The sequence below is a fragment of the Triticum aestivum genome, chromosome 4B (assembly GCF_018294505.1).
Source record: "Triticum aestivum cultivar Chinese Spring chromosome 4B, IWGSC CS RefSeq v2.1, whole genome shotgun sequence".
NCBI classification, from domain to species: domain Eukaryota; kingdom Viridiplantae; phylum Streptophyta; class Magnoliopsida; order Poales; family Poaceae; genus Triticum; species Triticum aestivum.
In genome coordinates this window covers 425857440-425863439 of record NC_057804.1, presented here as the reverse complement: position 1 = coordinate 425863439, position 6000 = coordinate 425857440, and positions in this window count along the sequence as shown.

Here is a 6000-nt window from a genome sequence, read left to right as displayed (position 1 = left end):
CGGTGTACCGGGATATGCAATGAATCAACAGTGACATGTATCAAAGAATTATAAAGGTGGCTTTGCCACAAATACGATGTCAACTACATGATCATGCAAAAGCAATATGATAATGATGGAGCGCGTCATAGTAAACGGAGCAGTGGAAAGTTGCATGGAAATATATCTCGGAATGGCTATGGAAATGCCATAATAGGTAGGTATGGTGGCTGTTTTGAGGAAGATATAAGGAGGTTTATGTGTGATAGAGCATATCGTATCACGGGGTTTGGATACACCGGCGAAGTTTGCACCAACTCTCAAGATGAGAAAGGGCAATGCACGGTACCGTAGAGGCTAGCAAATTGCGGAAGGGTAAGAGTGCGTATAATCCATGGACTCACATTAGTCATAAAGAACTCATATACTTATTGCAAAAGTTTATTAGCCCTCGAAGCAAAGTACTACTATGCATGCTCCTAGGGGAAGGGTTGGTAGGAGTTAACCATCGCGTGATCCCGACCTCCACACATAAGGAAGGCAATCAAAGAACACCCCATGCTTCAAATTTGTCACACAACGTTCACCATATGTGCATGCTACGGGACTTGCCAACTTTAACACAAGTATTTTTCAATTTCATAATTACCCAACTATAATGACTCTAACATTACCACCTTTATATCTCAAAACAATTATCAAGTATCAAATTTATCATAGTATTCAATGCACTTTATATGATAGTTTTTATTATACCCAATTTGGATGCCCATCATATTAGGGCTAATTTTATAACCAAAGCAAATACCATGCTGTTCTAAAAGACTCTCAAAATAATATAAGTTAAGCATGAGAGATCAATAATTTCTACAAAATAAAACCACCGCCGTGCTTTAAAAAGATATCAGTGAAGTACTAGAGCAAAATTGTCTAGCTCAAAAGATATAAGTGAAGCACCTAGAGTATTTTAATAAATTCCGATTCATGTGTGTCTCTCCCAAAAGGTGTGTACAGCAAGGATGATTGTGGTAAATTAAAAAGCAAAGACTCATGTCATACAGCACGCTCCAAGCAAAACACATATCATGTGGTGAATAAAAATATAGCATCAAGTAAAGTTACCAATAGACGAAGACGAAAGAGGGGATGCCTTCCAGTGCATCCCCAAGCTTAGGCTTTTGGTTGTCCTTGAATTTTACCTTGGGGTGCCTTGGGCATCCCCAAGCTTAGGCTCTTGCCACTCCTTATTCCATAATCCATCAAATCTTTACCCAAAACTTGAAAACTTCACAACACAAAACTCAACAGAAAATCTCATGAGCCCCGTTAGTGCAAGAAAACAAACCACCAATTTAAGGTACTGTAATGAACTCATTCTTTATTTATATTGGTGTTAAACCTACTGTATTCCAACTTCTCTATAGTTCATATCCCCCGATACTAGCCATAGATTCATTAAAATAAGCAAACAACACACGAAAAACAGAATTTGTCAAAAACAGAACAATCTGTAGTTATCTGTAACTTTAGAATACTTCTGGAACCCCAAAAATCCTACAAAAATAGGAAGTACTAGGAAATTTGTTTATTAATCTTCTGCAAAACGAATCAACTGAAAATAACGTTTCTGTGATTTATTAAAATTATTCTCGTGCGTGCAAAAGTTTCTGTTTTTCAGCAAGATCAAATTAACTTTCACCGTAGGTTATCCTAAAGGTTTTACTTGGCACAAACACTAATTAAAACATAAAACCACATCTAACCAGAGGATAGGTGAATTATTTATTTCTAAACAGGAACAAAAAATAAAGAACAAAAATAAAATTGGGTTGCCTCCCAACAAGCGCTATCGTTTAATGCCCCTAGCTAGGCATAAGATTTCAACGATGCTCACACGAAAGATAATAATTGAAACACAAATAGAGCATCATGAAACATGTGACAAACACATTTAAGTCTAACATACTTCCTATGTATAGGAATTTTATAAGCAAACAAATTATCAAGGCAAGCAAGAACTACCATGTGCAAGGAAGAAGAGAGAAACAATAGCAATCTCAACATAGTAACATGAAAATTTCTACAACCATATTTTCTTCTCTCATAATAATTAAATGCAGGATCATAAGAAACTTCAACAATATAGCTATCACAAAACATATTCTTAACACGATCCACATGTATGCAAAGTTGACACTCTTCCAAAATAGTGGGATTAACATTAACTAAAGTCGTGACCTCTCCGAACCCACTTTTATCAAAAACTTCATAAGATTGAACATTCTCCAAATATGTGGGATCTAAAGTTGACACTCTTACAAACACACTTTCAATATTATTGCAAACATTATTATCAATCTCATATTCATCAAGGGGCTTAAATAGATTTTCAAGATCATAAGAAGAATCACCCCAATCCTGATCATTGCAACAAGTAGTAGACATAGCAAAACTAGCATCCCCAAGCTTACGGTTTTGCATATTATTAGCACAATTGACATCAAGAGAATTTATAATAACATCATTGAAATCATGCTTTTCATCGAAGGAACTATCAAGTATGGGTGCAATAGCAACGATCTCATGTTTAACATAAGGAACTATAGCAAATTCATCTTCATAAATTTTGGCATCATGGCCACAAGAATAGCAAGCATCATGTTCATCAAGGGATATTTCAATCAAATCCTCAGAATCATAATTATATATAGATTCATGCATATCATTATTTTCTTCCAAAGAAACGGTCATTCTTTTAATAAATTCCTTAACATAGGCATTATGAGCATAGTTTTCATAGGAATATTTAAGTATGTCAGAATTTTCAGATTTGTAGAGAGTAATATCATACTTTTCAATCAAAGAAGCAACTTCATGAGCACCCTTAAAAACGACAAATTCTTCAATTTGTTTGATATCATAGTAACTATAAACACCATTTCCATAAGAAGATAAGATTTTATTATCATTAAACTCACGTAGGTAGGGAAGGTATTTTTTAGGGATCTTAGAGCAACAAGTAAAATCATAAATTTCACAAAGATTCCAAGCATAGCATAGCAAACTATTTATCTGATACCATAAGAGCTTCCCCTTTTCAGACAAACGATGATGCACAAAATGAGCATGCTCATCTAAAGATCTTCCCTCAACTAAACTAGTTGGGGTTTCAGCACGAGCACAAACAGATCGAAGATGATCCAAGTAGAACACTTTAAGTGGATCTATATCAATAGATTTTTAGCAAGCAAAGATGCAAGCAAATAGAAGGCACATGGAAACACAAACAAAAAGACATATGGGAAGAATGTGAAGGAAAGGCAAAGGTTTTTGAAAATTGTTTTAGAAGTGGGGGAGAGGAAAATGAGAGGCAAATGGAAAACGATGTAATGCGAGGGATAAGAGTTTGTGATGGGTACTTGGTATGTCTTGACTCGTGCGTAGACTCCCCAGCAACGGCGCCAGAAATCCTTCTTGCTACCTCTTGAGCATGCGTTGGTTTTCCCTTGAAGAGGAAAGGGTGATGCAGCAAAGTAGCGTAAGTATTTCCCTCAGTTTTTGAGAACCAAGGTATCAATCCAGTAGGAGGCTACACGCAAATCCCTCAAACAAATAAGAACCTTGCAACCAACGCGATAAAAGGGTTGTAATCCCTTCACGGCCACTTGCAAAAGTGAGATCTGATAGAGATAATAAGATAAATATTTTTGGTATTTTTATGATATAGATTGGAAAGTAAAGATTGCAAAATAAAGTAGATCGGAAACTTATATGATGGAAAATAGACCCCGGGGCCATAGGTTTCACTAGTGGCTTCTCTCAAGATAGCATAAGTATTACGGTCGGTGAACAAATTACTGTCGAGCAATTGATAGAATAGTGCATAGTTACGAGAATATCTAGGCATGATGATGTATATAGGCATCACGTCCGCGACAAGTAGATCAAAACGATTCTGCTTCTACTACTATTACTCCACACATCGACCGCTATCCAGCATGCATCTAGAGTATTAAGTTCATAAGAACAGAGTAACGCATTAGGCAAGATGACATGATGTTGAGGGATAAACTCAAGCAATATGATATAAACCCCATCTTTTTATCCTCGATGGCAACAATACAATACGTGCCTTGCTGCCCCTGCTGTCACTGGGAAAGGACACCGCAAGATTGAACCCAAAGCTAAGCACTTCTCCCATTGCAAGAAAGATCAATCTAGTAGGCCAAACCAAACTGATAATTCAAAGAGACTTGCAAAGATAACAAATCATACATAAAAGAATTCAGAGGAGATTCAAATATTGTTCATAGATAATCTTGATCATAAACCCACAATTCATCGGATCTCGACAAACACACCGCAAAAAGAATTACATCGAATAGATCTCCAAGAAGATCGAGGAGAACTTTGTATTGAGATCCAAAGAGAGAGAAGAAGCCATCTAGCTAATAACTATGGACCCGAAGGTCTGTGGTAAACTACTCACACTTCATCGGAGAGGCTATGGTGTTGATGTAGAAGCCCTCCATGACCCATTCCCCTCCGGCGGAGCACCGGAAAAGGCCCCAAGATGGGATCTCACGGGTACAGAAGGTTGCAGCGGTGGAAATAGGGTTTCGTGGTGCTCCTGGATGTTTTCAGGGTATATGAGTATATATAGGCGAAGAAAGTCGGTCAGGGGAGCCACGAGGGGCCCACGAGGGTGGGGGGTGCCCTCCTACCTTGTGGCCGCCTCGTTTGTTCCTTGACGTCCACTCCAAGTCTTCTGGATTGCGTTTGTTCCAAAAATAACTCTCCCGAAGGTTTCATTCCGTTTGGACTCCGTTTGATATTCCTTTTCTGCGAAACACTGAAATAGGCAAAAAAATAGCAATTTGGGCTGGGCCTCCGGTTAATAGGTTAGTCCCCAAAATAATATAAAAGTGCATAGTAAAGCCCATTAAACATCCAAAACAGATAATATAATAGCATGGAACAATCAAAAATTAGAGATACGTTGGAGACGTATCAGGATCTCCTTACTAACAATACTGCAGAGAACTATTCTTTGGAGGACAATGATCCTGAAGTATTCACGGTCTTCGAGACCTTTCCGTCGAATAATCGGCGCAAGAGAGCGCTCCGCGACCTCGCCGAAGTCTACCAAATGGCAGCAGTAAACCCTTGGAATGATACGACTATCACCTTTAACGCCAATGATGAACCAAGAGCCCGCTCAGTCCGGGCACCAGCCACTTTGGTTCTAAACCCAATCTTAGACGGCTACCGCCTCACTAAAGTACTCATGGACGGCGGCAGCGGACTGAACCTCATTTATGAGGACACGCTCAATAAAATGCAAATGGACAGGAGTCGCATTGAGCAAAGTAACACAACCTTTCGCGGTATTATCCCCAGCCGAGAAGCTAGATGCTCGGGAAAAATCAAACTCGATGTGGTATTCGGCACACCGGAGAATTATAGGTCCGAAGAGCTACTCTTCCATGTGGCACCATTCAAAAACGGGTATCATGCTCTTCTGGGGCGAGACGCATTCACGCGCTTCCAAGCCATACCCCATTACGGTATATGAAGCTAAAAATGCTCGGGCCCAATGGAATCATCACTATAGCCAGCGATCCAGACATAGCCCTCCGAGCCGAAAACAAAACCGCATCTCTGGCCCTTGAGGCGTTATCCGAGGCCCTCGCGACCGAGGAATTGACCACTCTACGTTCCACAGTAGACAGGGACAATGTAATCATCGATAAGGGACCAAAGTATACCTCCTTCAAGCCGGCTAATGAGATAGTCAAATTTCAAGTCCACCTGACGGACCCCAATAAAACAACTTCCATTGGGGCACAACTGGATTCGACGGTGGACACCGCACAACACGCATTCTTGCGTGAGAACTGGGACATTTTTGCTTGACATCCTTCCGATATGCCAGGTATCCCACGAAGACTGGCCAAACATAGTCTCAATATATTGAAAGGCTACAAACTAGTCAAACAAACTCTTTGTCGATTCTTTGAA